General features: G+C 43.3%; 1 long non-coding RNA gene across 1 annotated transcript; it reads right to left on the bottom strand.

The window, feature by feature from the left end:
- Positions 1 to 1,081: 1,081 nt before the first annotated feature.
- LOC116448402 lies at positions 1,082 to 14,982 on the bottom strand. Its single transcript, XR_004241929.1, has 3 exons — positions 14,834 to 14,982; positions 12,840 to 12,959; positions 1,082 to 1,864 (listed from the first exon to the last, which is right to left on the bottom strand). It is a non-coding gene; the product is annotated as an uncharacterized LOC116448402 (long non-coding RNA).
- Between the last annotated feature and the right edge of the window lie 430 nt (positions 14,983 to 15,412).

Raw genomic sequence — 15,412 nt, 5'->3', positions numbered from 1 at the left:
CTATCATTTACTGTTGTGATTAATGCTGTGCCATTGCTACAGTCCAGATAATAACCACATCAAAAGGAATCCTTTATTCATGTACAGATAGACATGACCCATGAAGATTCTGAGGAAATATCTCCAGGTCACGGTCAGTTTTCTCCCACACTTCCAGCACAAGCATCCTCCCCCTGCCAAGGAAGGATTGCTTTCCCAGGAAAGGGGTGACTGCCCTGTGACTGTCATGGTCCTGCAGCTGCTTTATGCCACAGTCCATGGTTTTTCCAAAATGATGCAAAGGCACAAAAAAAGGCAACCAGCCCTGCTGTTTGCAGAGAACTCAATGCTAATTCGTGATTCCACCTGGGCTAAAGACTTAAATTTCATTATGTGCTTTATAAACTTCAGAGTTCTAGAAATAACATATAATATTACTGGCTCAGAATGAATTTCCATCTAAAGGCAAAGTTCTGAAAGGGATATATTAAATCCAAGGAAATTCTGCTTCAAAAGCTCCACACACTTCTGAACATAATATCCCAGAGTCATGCTCCAAAGTCAAAATTTGATAAAAACTGGAAATTACTTGGCATCTCAGCATATTTAGAGATACAGAGTAATAAAATGGATAAGACCTGTGCCAAGAATAAGATGAATTTTCCCCATTTGTTTAAATATTTAAACTTTACAGAATGTGAAAGGTCTGCTCAATATTTTTAAATGTGGCAGATTGTTAGTGGCATTAGTTTAAATGTCTCTTTCTCTCCATATTTTTTCTGAGTTCAGCGTAGGTGACTGAGATCTCATCTCCTGCTAAAAGTAAAGTTTCAGTGTATAGCCAGAAACATCCATCTAGGAGACAATTTTAACTTTTCATGAATCTGCCAGCCATCAAGAGTCTTCTCCATGATGAAGTTCAGAAGAGATGTGTTATTTTTAAGACATTATTGTACATCTGTATCCGCAACTCGACATGCAATTGCTTCTTTCACCAGTACAACCAAGAGACTCCTTTATGCTATTTCAGTCCTCAGAATATCATTTCTCTGTGATTTATATTTTGGCTTCTTTTCTTTTTTTTTTTTTTTTTTTTTTTTTTTTTGTGCTGCTGTGTTGGTTTTTTCATGTCCAATTCTCTCTAGGGTGATAAATACCCAAGATGCCAGGCACAGGTTATTGAAAACAGAACAAAATAAATACAAGCAGGGAGAAAAATATGTTTGCTTGGGGTTGTTTTTGAGAGGGGTTTTGCAACTGGAAGAATGAACACAATGCTGATTTTTTTATGAAGCCTGCAAACAGCATTATCTGAAATAAAAAGTTCTGCCTGAAACAAAATGGACTTTCTTTGGAAATGCCTGCTGAAAATGAAATGCTAAGGATATGTCATTAGACATGTAGGACAAGATCTTTTCCTAAGGCCACTTCAGCTAATAAAGGCAATCTTGGATTTTAATTGCCACCCTGGGGAAAAGAAAAATACTATTTGGCTCATCAGCATGCAACAAGAGTAATTAGTGAGTTAGAAATAGGTGTGGCAGGGGAACAAAAAACTGGGCTGACAGAAGGATTTATACATCAGGAATATTGAATAGCAGGAAATCTGGAGATTTACCAGTGATGCTGAAACGGAGTATGCAAAAAATAGTTGTGTTCCTACTCTGTCAGTTAACCCAGAGGTGTTTTATGGGTACTCACAGCAGGGCAACCCTCTAATCCAATCTTCAGAAGCAGGCGGGATTGGCTTGAAGGGAACAACATGATTCCCTGGTCAGAGGAGCAGTCTGGGGATGTGACCAGTCTTGGCAGAGCCCAGCAGTCTCTCCCTCCTTGGATCTTGGACATAGTTACTTAGTTCCTTGGTAGCTCAATTTGGTTTCATCTGTAAAGAAAGTGAATTGTATTTAGGTGTCATCTCTGTAGCACCTCATTGGTTTATAAAACACCTCTGAAGGATAAATGTGAAGAATGGCTGCTAATAAAGAGTCTAAAAACCTAGAAGACAAAAAGAAGACAGTGCTCAGAGCCTTATTTAAGCTGCCAGCAGACTCAGATGACATCGCTCATCCTTCAGATTTCAGTCTTTGATTTCTGACAACACTACTCACAACCAACTCATCCAATGCAGTTTTCTCTCCTTAAGAAAATCCCTAAAACCAGTTTCAAAAAAATAGCAAGTTGCTGTGAGCCAGCAACTCCTATTTTAACTCTTTCTCCTCTTCTTTGCTATTTGCAGTGGCATTCAAGAGCCATTGACATAAAAATCCACCTCAAATTTACTCCAGAAATGGAAACAGACGCCTTTTATTAGGAGTTTGTACTGCTCTGCAGAGATGAGAAAATATTTACAGATAGCTCAGCTGATCTTTTAAAGTGGCATGATTTGATTGCCATTGAATAATTATTACGAAAACATTTCCAAGGTTTTTGTTACCTACCTTCCTTTCTCTTTAGGAGATGTCTTTCTGGAAAAGATTTTTTCCAGAACAAAAAAAAAGAAAAAAGGGGGGGGCATAATGTAATACATGGCTATAACATAGATTGTTAATTTTTAGTGTAGCTGTATCACAGCATGCTTTGATTGAGAGGAGCCAACACAAACATGCAAAATATGCGCCTCTTTGAACAGGATACACCACATCCTGCATTTGGTAGCCAAAGGTTCCAGTTTGCATCACAAATGTAGTCCAAGATCTCTCTCTCCTTGAGGTATGTACCTCGAAAAGTGCCAAATCTGCAAGACACGCCGCCCTCTTTTTAATTTCTTTCTTTCATTCTTCCCCATTAAAAAAAAAAAAAAAAAAAAAAAGAAAAATAGAAGAGTTTAATCATTTGCTTGTTTGGGTTTTAGTAGAGACTCAGCAGGTGATTGAACGAAAGGAGCTGTCAGGAGGGACTTTGATTAATCAGAGACTTGATCGTTTGATTAATCGTCCCAGAAAGAGCTGACTGCAGCAGAAGTGGCCCCAGCCAACGTGTAAACACATCGAAAGAACATTTTCAAAATGCGTAAAGACAAATTGCAGTTCAAAGCTACTCTTACTGGCCTGTTGATTTGACTGCTAGAAACAAAAGCCCTTCTGCCTGGCTGATAGAAACCAGACCTTCCATGGGAGGAAACAATCGACTTCAGGTCCTTTCAAATTCTGAGTAAAAAGAGCTTGACATTTTCTTTTTTAATTGATTTTTTTTGTCCTCTCATTCTTGTTTACAGTAATAAATTACAGCCCTTAGTCTTTTTATAAGGAAAGTTAAGTTTCCTCTCATTTTCAAGCAATTTATAACATATGTTTATGGCCTTCGGTTTCGCAGAACGTCCCAGCAAAGCATAAATTATCACAGTGAGGCAGCAAACAAAACATCGTGCTATGCATCACCCAACCACCACCACATTTTACCTGCCACTTAATGGCACCCAGTAGGAAACCTTGAGTTGGAAAAACACTCCAAAAGCCTGCCTGCTTGCCTAGCAATCTCATCATGTAGGGGGGAGAAAAAATGAGATTTGCGAATTCAGCTGGTTCCCAAGTGATCTGAGGTCATAAAAACCCTTTCTTGTCATGGAAACGCACAAAGACCTGGCTGTTGTGAGCTGCATGGTGCTCATAAGCCCTCAATGATGTTTCTCCTCAAGTTCAGGCAAGCCCATGGACATGCTGAAGGCCAATCCTGTTCAGAACGGTGCTCGAGGAAAGCCAGTAAAAACTAGAATTAGTATTTTGGGGAGGACAGGAAACAATTTCCTTCCTGGAGCAAAAATAAAACTTTCTTACAGATTGTGCAAATCAGAGAATATGGGCAGAAAATTGAATGTTTCCAATGTTGAAGACAGCAGAAATGGGTTTGGTCTCCTGGCCACACTACCTGGGGACATCCCTAGTTTTTGGGTGCTGTGCCCTCACTGGGTTGCCCTTGCAGAGGCTCTAGTGGGAAGCCTGGCAGCTGCCAGCCCAATTCCTTCATAATCCAATTACTGCAAAGGGCTTAACTACTCCTTCAATCATGGCCATCAGCCCAGGGTGAGCCACCTGGTTTTCCTGTCGTCAGCAACACAAGAAATAATCTGAAATTTGGTTCAAGTCAAACCAAAATGGAAATTCTGCTTTTGCCCAGCAATGAACCTGTCAGCTGAAAGCATTTCACTGCCTCAAAAATGTGCAGATTTACATTGAATGAGACGTTTTTCAGCCCAAAAGGAAACCTATAAAGAAAAGACAGTTATTTAGCACCTGTTTTAAAATAAATGTGAATTGCGAGACTAAACAAATCAATGAAAGTTAAAATAATTCCTATGCAAAGTTCTGAATAAATACTTCGACACTTCCCAAGTGTTTCATTTTTCAAAATTATGAAATATTGCATCTTGCCTTTTACATTCTTTCCAATGGCCACCATCCATCGTTTTGAGGTCCAAGCCTTGATTTTGAAGTAGAATTTGTCTTTCTCAAGCTGTAATTATCAATACATTTACTATTCCAGCTGCAAGTGTCACAGCTATTTGATCTCATTTCAGCATAGCAAGTGCGGTGTGAGCTAGGTGAATTGTCTTGACAGTGCAACAGCACAGAGGAGAAATTTTGGTGAAAGCATTAAGGAAAATCTGTGCAACCAATTTGAAAAGAGTCCGCACGCTGGTAGTACAGCTGCTTATTAATGTTTGGTGAAATATGAACAGACAAAAAACCCTATTCCCAAATGTTTTGTTAAAAAACAGGGGATACACTAAAACAAAGTGGATGCTTTTATAACAATTGATTTGGAATATATATTTTTGCTTTAGTTTGCTTTACTTTGCTACATCTTATCTTCACCATGTTTTATTTATCGTTAATTAACCCAGCTTTTTCAAAGACCTTGAACCTCAACCCTGAATTCTAGCAAAGCACCACAGAGAGCTAAATACCATCCTCTCCTCCCTTCAGCGACAGAGCCAAGAGATGAAGGTCTGCATTACCTCTTACAACTTCCTTAGTGGCAACAGGAACCCAAAGGATGTTCCTCCCTTTTTGTACGTATCAGTCATAAGTCCTTTGTCTTCATTCTCATTCCCTATCCAGCAGTGTTTTAATTAATGAAATCAAAAGACAATCTAGTAAAATAAACCAGATTTAACGAGGGAAGAAAGTCAAAACAAACAGGCACTGTTTACTTCCTCTGCACTGATTTGCCAAGAAACGAGCTCCACATCTCAGATTATCGATTCCTGTCAGCAATATTAACCTCTCGCAGCAGCATGAAAAGGAGCATCTGGATCAGAGGGATGAGAGGGGACAGGCATGCAGTGAAAAGAAAGCAAAGAGATTTTTCTCCATGCCTTGGTGGAGGACTTGACCCCCATAGGAACAGGCAGCAACACATAGGTAATGTTTGTGTCCTACCCATCAATCCTGCAGCTGGAAATGTGACATCCAAGGTCTCACATTTGGCTGTGGTTCCGGCTCCTTGTGGAGCACGGATGGGCACAGCCATATGTTTGTTGTGTCCTCCAGAAAGTGCTGCTCCCACCCACATCTGGAGTTCCTGGCTGCTCACACGGAAAGATGTGGTACCATATGAGCAGAAGTACCCTATTTCAGCTGTCATCTCCTGCTGACCACCTCCTTACTGCGAAAGGGCTTGGATTTGGTGGCCATAACAGGCAAAACACGCCAGCTTTTCATGGGATTGAGTTTGTAAGGAAGAGAGGCGTCAGACTGTCCTCAGAGCAGGTGAAATCATGCAGAAACATCTGTCTAATCTGAGAGTCACCATTAGTTACAGCACTGCACATAAACACCTCCAGCCTTTTGGAAGGCTTATGTGAAAGGTTTTGTTACTGAAAAAGCAGGTTTCCCAAAACTGAAAGATGCAGTCCAAAAGCATCATTTCCAATCATTAGATCTTTTCTTTCACAGAGAAGGATTTTAAACCAAAAACAAACTAGGGTTTACATAAGCTTTGGGTTTTGGAAAATTGAAGCATTACAAGCTTTTTCCTCATTTCCTTAATTGCTGGCTGTTCCTCTTTCATCCCTGCCCCACCTTTCTTTCACCACTGAATGCACTGACAGGCTGTTTGTCTGTAGGGTTCTCTTTTTCCTTTTCTTTTGACTTCTTCACAGTATCTCTCTGACTTCTGCAATACGCAGAGCAACCATGAGAACCCCTCCAGGACACACCTTCAGCTATGGTACCACCCTGGGAAACAGAAGCAACATGAAGATCTGCAATTTTTCTTCATAAAACCCTATTTTTCTCCTTTTCAACTGTCTCTGCAACTATTACACGCAGATCTTGCCACACTGCTGGTTTTCAGCAGTGCCCTTTGTTATCCCCCCTGTTTGCCTACAAACAAAGAGGGAACTGGATGGTTTCTGCAGGCTGGAGTGGGATGCTGGCTCCCCACTCGCTGCTTCAGATCTGAAGCCGCTAACAATGAACAATGGTGACACACTGGCTCCCCATGGCTTCTGTGCTCCATGTGGTGTGAGAATGGGGCCAAGGGCATGGACATGGCACTGGAACAGGGTATTTTGGTTTCCTGCCTTTTTTGTCCGGCGCAGAGCAGGAGCCAGAGCATCCACAGGGGTATTCCCTTACTGCACTTGGTGGCATTTGGCCCTCAGGGGCTGTTTTGTCGCTGAGAATAGAAGGAGCATTAAGCAGAGGCCAAGGAAGAGAGCGATGTGCAGATGTCCCATTAACTCCATCCCACATGGCCAGCTCCCTTCTGCTGACAAACAGCAACTCAGAGCCACTCCTGCAGCATCTCAGCCTCTGCAACTCGTGCTCCAGGAGCCACAACTAACCAGAGAATGGTCCTGGCCCTTGGGCATGGACTCAGTGACCTCAGTGTTGCTTGTGGGACTAAATATCCTGTCAGCCAAAGCGCCGGCAGCTCCTCAGTGTCCAAATGAGCAGCGAGGCGCTGCGGCGGCAGACTTAGAGGTGGCCTTGTCACTCGGGGCTAAAGCCTATTGTCAGTCTGAGCCTTTGCAGCCCTGTGGATAAACACAGGACTGCCTGGAGCCAAGCATTAAATCCACGCTCACATGCAGAATAAATAAAGAATTAAATGTGGTGCATAAATAAATACAAACGTTAAGCGGTGCGGAACCTGACACAGCCCCTCTGTGTCCTCCCTCTGGAGGGGCCTCACTGCAGGAGCCCAGCCTGTCCCAGCTCCATGACAGGCCACTGCCATCAGAGCCCAAATGCCAACCTGTTCTTTAATCCCCTTTTTCTCAGATCTGGTCCCTAAACTCTCACTTTACACGGCTGACAGGGGTCAGCACAAACAGTGCGGAGCCAGGTGTGATGTGCTTGAGCAGAAGCGAAGCCAACTAGGACAGTCCTCTCATTTAATTAGTCCGATGTGTTGCTAAAATCATAAGGAAAAATGCTGAATCCCTCACTCTGACACCCTGATTTTTATTCCAGACTATGACACATAGCGATTTCCCTGGGTTTCTTACCCATACTCATAGAGACATTTATTTCTTCACTCTTCTTTTCCCATTTTCTTTTCCATTTTTCTTTTCACTCCCTTGACTCCAGCCAGGATGTCAGCTACAAATTATATATATCTTTTTTAAAAATGTATATAACGCGTGTGTGTGTATATATATATAATGTATGTAACATGTGTGTGCATATATGCATATATAAGATCAATATATATATCTTTTCAGTGAAGCCTTTCAAGCAGTACTGTCCTCCCAATCCCAAAAACTAAAGCAAGCAAGGAGCTGGTGTTTCTAGTCTTAAACTGGTACAGAATGGGATTTCCAAGGGAGCTGGATATGAAGTTGTTCTCTAGTCCTGAGCAAATATGTCCCTTACACTCTGCTCATGGCACAGTTGTTCCCCAAAGGCAATAGGGCTGAGGGTAACCCTCCAACAAACTCTGCAAACACCCTGTGGCCAGGAGAGCCTGTGGTGCCTTTGGATGCATAGTGGAGGGTCTCTGGAGTGATGGGAAAGCCATGCTGCCTCTGCTAGTTCCAGCCCAGTCCTCCAAACCCCCCACACTGCTCCAGCATCCCCAAATCCTCACCACACAGGCACCACTGGGGAACCTCTTCAGTTTGCATGAAGATGTTTGTGGACTTCGGCTGAGGAATTCTGGTTTTCAACCATTCAGAGGATGATTTTTGCAGCAATTAGCTATCAGATCTGTCTCCATTCCCCTAATTACTGATGAATTTCACAGTGAGCAACATGAAAGCCATTAGTGCTCAGAGAGTCACAGCAGATTCAGAACACATTTCCTAGTGAAAGAATTATTAACTAAGATCTCTTCGGGGTGACATCCAAGCTCCACTACCCGCTTCCCAAGCACTCAGGAAGGGATTAGGTCTGTTTGGAGGCAATCAGATTTCAGGGGTGCAGCCTCTCACAGCTGGGGCGGGGTGGATTTTGGCCCTTCTACCAATATCTTATGCACTGACTTTAATGAAACTTGGAAACAATGGAATGAGATGAACTTCCTATTAATTGCAAAGCAGCACACACAGACCCCAAATGCTCTCAGTTCCCATGTCTTCACAGGAATAAGGAGCCTCCCCGAGGGTACCCCATGGATGTTGTGTGATTCCCAGAGTACCAGGCTATGATGTGCACTGCACACAACAGATGGAAGGGACTGGAAAGGCCAAACTTCCTCACTGTAGCAGAGTCCATTTAGTGATTTCATAACTCCAGCTGGACCTCTTTTGGCAGAGGAGAGGATTTTTATGAGGGAAAATGCTATAAATCTGCTGTCACTGAAAGCCATCAGACACCATGTGGCATGTTCATGATATCACCAGTGTGCACCAGTTTTAAAACAGAGGTTTTAGCTATAAAGCTGCCAACCAGGAAAATCACATACGAGAGGAACGCTGAACTTTTAACAGAGAAACATCCCTGTGAAAACCTTTCCTCTTCCTGCTTCTTCTCAACCCCAAAGCTTTGGAGAGATAGAGAAGGGGAAAATGAAGGGTGTACACTTCAAAGTGCTGTGATAAACATCCCAGGATTAAAACAAAGCCAAACTTTGTGTCCCGTTTCTGAGCAGAAACAGCTGTCACTCAGCAAAAGCATTTGCTTAATGATGAGGGAGCCAAAAAATAAAGAAAAAATACCAGTCCTTTAAAGAAAAGGAGTGTATCTGTTTCATAATGCTCATCTTGCCCTGCCCTAAGTTAAAAATCAGGAGGAATCGGTGCCATGTGCCAGGTAGGAGTCAGAGATGGAAATCTAGCAGGGTAAATGTGAGCCACGCAGCCATAAATTGCTTGCCTTAACTGTTTGTGACAATTGGTAGCAGACAGAAGTTATATATCTCCAGCAAACGTTTCTGCAGGACACAGCCTTCTGTTCTGCTCCAGTTACCATGGCCTTTCTCACCACCTCCTTGCAGTTTTTCCCTGTGTTTTAAGGAAATGCTGGAGGCTGGGAGGAGAGAGGAGCAGCCAGAGCCGGGCCAGGCCACTGAAACCCTCTGACATGGACTATAACAAACGAAGGCAAAACATAAGGAGCCCCAGGGGACTCAGAGCTCCACGAGGCAGAGATTTTGTGCATTGATACCTGCAGACAAAATCCCGATTGTAGACACCAGTTCAGTGCCAGAACACTTTTCCGCTAGGAGACTTCAAATTTATGCTTCTAGTAGGGTTGAGAAGTTCACAGAAAGGTCATATTCATCTGTTTCTTTGCACTGTAATGCAATACCTCTCCCAGTGATTTTAATTAGGACCCTCACAATTAATTTGTTTCCCCATCATGGGTGTATTTCACTTCTTGTCACAAGTTGAAGAAAGGCTGCTGCAGTTGCTGCCTTCCCTACCAAAGGTAAAATGAAAACTCATTACTTCTGCCCACAGTAAGGGGTAATTCACCCTATTGCTTCTATACCCTGGGCTTTTTCAGGCAGATTGAACATAACTGCTCATTTCAGTTAGCTGCACAATGCCCAAGAATCTTTGGTTTTGGAGGTTTTGCCTTGTTACCCCACTGATTGCTATTGGAGTCCAAACCAGCTGGCTACATGTGTGCAGAGCAAACTTTGCACATGCCAAGGGGGTGGGTAGGTGGGGGAGAGCAGGAGGGAGAGGGGAGAGCAATTTTGCAATATTTATATCATTTATGTGGTGTCACAGCTGAAAGGGATGAGCAGGGATGGTCACATTTCCCACTGAAGAGGCTGCACAGCCCAGTTTTTCTCAACACTTTTGAGTAAAATCTGGAATATTTACAATTTGGAAGATAAAGATACTGTGATTGGAAAAATCTCTCTTAACAATGAAACACACAGAGGGAGTATATTTCCTGCGTATTTGTTGAATGCAGGATAAGAACATTCAGCTCCTAAAATGCATTCAGTTTTCCCTCTGCTACTACACAAACACTGTGTCTTCTACTTTGTTCATTTTTCTCAGTACATGTGTTTGTACAATGCAAATGGTTGAGGATATTGCAGAATTTGGCTTTAAAATAGCAGAAAATATTCAAAACAATTTTGTGATCCAGTCACAAACTTCAGTTTTTACAGTGGCCCTGATGCAAAGGCCATTTGCCAACAGATTACAAGGAGCTTTTAGACAAATCCCATGCACAGGACAAATAGAGGGGCTTTCTGCTCTTGCCACTTTGAATGGACAGGTCACCCCCTTGGGATTTAGAGACATGCCCATAAATTTGGCTGGACCCATCCAGAGGCCTCCAGCTGATATCGAGGATCTGCCACGTAGGGGTGGTAGTGCCCAAGCCCTCTGTGAGTTCCCAAGGAGAGAAGGAACTTTGAATCATTTCAAATTGAGCTGATACAACACTGTCACATTACTGTTTTTCATCGCTCTGTCCTGGCCTGTAAAAGCCTTGCTGAGGTTTCTTTCCTTCTCCCAGATGAGCAATGTTGAGCTACACAGAATGCTTGGATAGCAGCTTGGGATGGGGAACGAGAAATCACCAAAATTATGTGAAGCATGATGCTAATCTCTGAAACGTGGGGGTAAAACAAACAAGCCCTTCTCTTGCATAAGCACCAGGTTCACTCATCTGTTGAGGTCTCATAAAAGGCATGAGCTGGATGGATTTAAGGCACTGTCCTGGGTTGCAGTGTATTCTATTACCATCCTCACGAGCTGTTGAAATCAGGTGGGGCAGTGTTTCCTTGCCTCCTCCCCCCAGACTATCTTGCTGTTAATGGCCCAGCATTGTCCTGCCGCCTGACTCAGAGATAACTCCCTCCGGACTATCTTCTGTTAATGAGCCTAATCAATGCCTGGCCTAAAGACTCATCATCCCATTGTGAGATGCTCCACCCAGAAGGAGGAACCAAGCATTCCATCCTGGATATAATCTGAGATTCTGAACACAGAGGCAACCTTTCCACTGGATTTCCAGAGGACAGGAGCTACACAGCCACCACTGGACCTTCTGAGGAAGAGCAGGCCCTTTCTACAGGATCACTGCCTGACAGAACCACATCCACCACTTCAGGAGGACTGCAGCCACCATCTTATTGGACTGCTACCACCACCCTGATTAACAGGGTGTCAGGTTGTATCCTGACTCTGTCAGTTTAACCCAGTATTTTCTGCCTTTAATTTTTTTTTCCCCTTTATTTCCCTATTAAATTCTTATTCTGACTTGGTGCCTTCCACTCGTTTGTTTTCAAACTAGTACAGGCATCTATGATAGGGATAAGCCCGTGTGAAACCATACAGAAACTCCTCAGAGTTTTCCACGAGGTCACTTCAGAGCTGTCTGCACTGGGTCAGGAGGATGTATGACTTTTAACACTGCCAGTGTGTACCTAATCATGCTAAACATGGAACATCCTTGACCCTTTACTGTGAAGAGGTGCTTCCACACTGGGCAATGAAGCAAAGAATGGCCATGTCTGAGTGCTGTCATCACAAGAAGGCCAGGCAGTTTTGTGTGGGACAATCCCTAAGGCTCTCAGGGGGAGAACAGACCACCTAAAAAAACTAAGTCATGGTGAATGAGGTTTTTAACACCATATAGGTCCATATTTCAGGAATCTGAGGAAGGGAAAGGCATTGAACCTTAAGCAACTTCCTAATCAACCTACACAGCTTGTTGAGTATCCCATCAACCTTCAGAACCATAGGATCATTGAAGTTTGAAAAGAGCTCTGGGATCACTGATTCCAACCACAATTTGACCACAGTTTTGAGTGGTGGAAGGGAACAGACTACAGTAACTGCCCCACACAGCTCCCACAGGATAACTGACCCTGGCCTTCCCAGTCTGAAACCAGAATCACTCAGCAGCAGAGGTGGTGAGTGCAGACATATCGTTGGCCTTCAGGATGAAAGCTGACTCCTATTCCTTTGGACCAGCTCTTGCCCATGGCTGCACCTGTGTGCTCTGCTGAGTGCGTCTTCCAAGCCTTTCTGCAGCTTTGGCTCTTTTCCTGTGTCCTGCTCCAGAGGCCCTTAAAAGGCATTGGCCCAGAGAGTTATCCAGTGCCAGAAATATCACAAATTAGCAGACAGAAATTGGTGTCAAAGCAAAGAAGAAGAGAAAGAACCAAGGGAAACAAAAGAGAGCATTGTGACCAAAGCCAAGGCAGCCCTACCTCAAAGCAGCGGATACAAAAAGAGAGCACGTGTTGATGTTTTTATTCCTACTGATAAACTTCAGAGGCCAAATACAAGCACCAACTGTTGCAGAGGCTGGTTTGCAGCACAGTCCTCCATGTACTTTCAGGATACATTCAGCTTTCCTTTACCTGAGGCAGCAAGGATTCAGGATTACCCAAACGAATTAAAAATGCAAATGATACTTACTCATTCTGGACCATCCCACAGAGGCAATCACCTCTCTGCAACTCGCAGTTCTGGTGGTTCCAGGAAGGTTTATTACCTTTGGTAGAAGACTGCAAACTGCGCAACTTGGAGGTGCTCTCGGGTGCTCCTGGACACCGGCTACCTCTGGAAGCAGTGGAGTTACAGGTGGGCAGTGCAGCTCCTGGGCTGGTAAGTTCTTTAGAAATAAGATCACTGTGTCAGTAAGACTTTTTTTTTTGTCTGTAGATCAATACATTTTTAAACAGTTCTTTCAGTAAGTATTCTTTAGAGAGGTCTGTGTCCAGTGCCTGCCTGTCGTGGCAATAAATATAATTCCTGTGGATGTATTTGCGCAGGTTTGGCATCTCCTGGTGGGGTGCCCATGATGGTTGTGCCACCTTCATGGCAGAAGGTCTCACTGCTGCAGGCCTGGCTGAGGACAAGGTGGGTGTGAGGGGCTGGTTTGGCCCACAGCAGGAGCCTCAAGGGATACATGACCACTACAGAAGGAAAATAGGGTGCTCTGACACAGAGTAAAAATGAGGAGATGGAAAGAATGTGATCATGTAAAGAAAGATCTGTTGGAGATCAACATTCCCAAAGGTTTGGAGGACCCAATGCCAACCATCAATCAAGACCATTTTCTTGTCCGGGAAAAACTCTGAATTTGTAACTTGTGGGCTCAGCTCATAAGCAAATGTTTGCACAAAAAGCACAATAACAATTGTTTAAAGGAAAGATGTAGCAATCTACATGGAACTTTGCAGTAGTAGATAAAATTTGTTCCTAACTATTTGCTGTTCACAACACTTCAGCTGCACTGTAACCACTTATGGCCATGAAAAATGGCGTGGTGTCACTACACTAAGCCCTGCACTCAGATCCTAAAGCACGATCGATCACTTGAGTTGAAGAAAAATCTCTTGTAAGGTTTGGCACTACAAAATTCATGTCACATCCTGTCTCGGAGAAGATGGTGACAAACGCACAGTGTAGTGCAATATACCATACAGTCTGACAAAGTATTTTAAGTTCTGCTGTTTTTCAAGTATCCAAGCCTGAAAGAGCCCCAGTTGAGTGGTTCTTCTAAACTGTTTCCTCCCAAAGTAGTATTCAAGCAACAACAGCAACGTGGCACTCTGACACGTTATTATTTACAACAAAATCGCTCTGTGTGGCCAAAAGGTGACGCTGAACAACAAACAGGGCACTTTGCTGTGTGCGGGGAAGTGTCCAGGCAGGGTTTTACTGGTGCAACGGGAATTAAATGGTCTGTTTCAGTGACTTCAAAAGAGCACAATTTGAGTACAGGGAAAACATGCAAAATAGAAGGCAAATTAGTCTCAATCCAAATCTAAAATTTTTGGTGTTGGCCAAACTCTCTCCCAAGCTCATTACTGCTGATGGTGCACATTTCTTGTCTCAGAGTGTTCCAAATCATTTAGCATGGTTTCAGTAGGAGACAGCTTTACAATTTCGTAATATCACTGCTTATCTTGCATTGCCAAACTTCTCTTCTCCCTCAACCTCCACTAAAAGAACTTCCAAAGACTTATTTCCTTGAGCTCTCTTAATAGCTCTTTCCAACCAGTATGAAAATGCCAGGTTTGGGCAGCTGTTTTAAAGACCAGGTTGGGAAAAGGTTTGAGGTTCAGCATTTGACTGAAGCAAACACAGCAGCATCTCAGGTATTTATTGCTTGGATGGAGAGTTTGTTCCTTAGAAAATTCTCATCTGAATATATGCTGCTGAGAGAAACTTTGGATATAAGCCTGAAAAGGTAGTGATTTCTGTCCTGGAGTGAATACCAGCACCAAAGGTCATCCAGTGAACCGGACAATCTGCAAGTCCTTGAAAGACAGCATAAAGGGGGAAAAAAATGCTCCTTTTGCCTTGAAACAGATCAAATCATGTAGTAGCAACCTTACTAGAAGGGCAACTAAGTGCCAGCCATGCATATCCCTCTCATGGCCCAGCACTACCTGCACCCAGCACAACCTTTTTGGAAGAGGTGTGAGCTGATTTCTGGATTTGGCTTTCAAAATCCACTGGCACCACAGGATAGATCACCTTGTGCAGTTCTGCAGTGACTTCTGACTGGTCATGCCATCTTTCCTGGAATACACCGTGCTGGAGGAGGGCACCAGCTGGAGCAAGGACGTTCCCATTCTGCATGGGCTCAACATGGAATGGCCAAGCTTCTTAGGCAGCAGCTGAAAAATAATAACAAGTACTGAGGTACTGCTCTCAAATGTCTGCTCTAGCCTGTATCCTGCATTCAACTAAAGGAAGGCAAAGTTTAGCAGTAAAACAAGGACCAAACAATGTCGAAGCTCTCTAGTGAAATGGTCTTCTTTAAGTCGCATTACATGCATGAAAAACTAAATCAGCTCTGAATTCCTGCTCCAACTGCATACAAGGCAGGGGAGTAATTAAAACAGCAGAGAACAGTAGACCATGTCAAGAGTAATCAAAATTTACAAGCTCAATAGATAAAGATTGTTTGTTTTTTTCCTAGAAGCCAAGAGCAGAACTATCAGAGCATTAGAGGATACCAACAAAAATCTCTGCATTCTCACTTCTTTTACAGAAGACAGCAGCAGAATTATTCTGAACTACCAAATGCACAGAGCTCTGCCTGACCTTCTT

The sequence above is a fragment of the Corvus moneduloides genome, chromosome 9 (assembly GCF_009650955.1).
Source record: "Corvus moneduloides isolate bCorMon1 chromosome 9, bCorMon1.pri, whole genome shotgun sequence".
NCBI lineage: Eukaryota > Metazoa > Chordata > Aves > Passeriformes > Corvidae > Corvus > Corvus moneduloides.
Note: the sequence above shows the minus strand (reverse complement) of the source record. Positions and strands in the feature narration are given on the sequence as shown.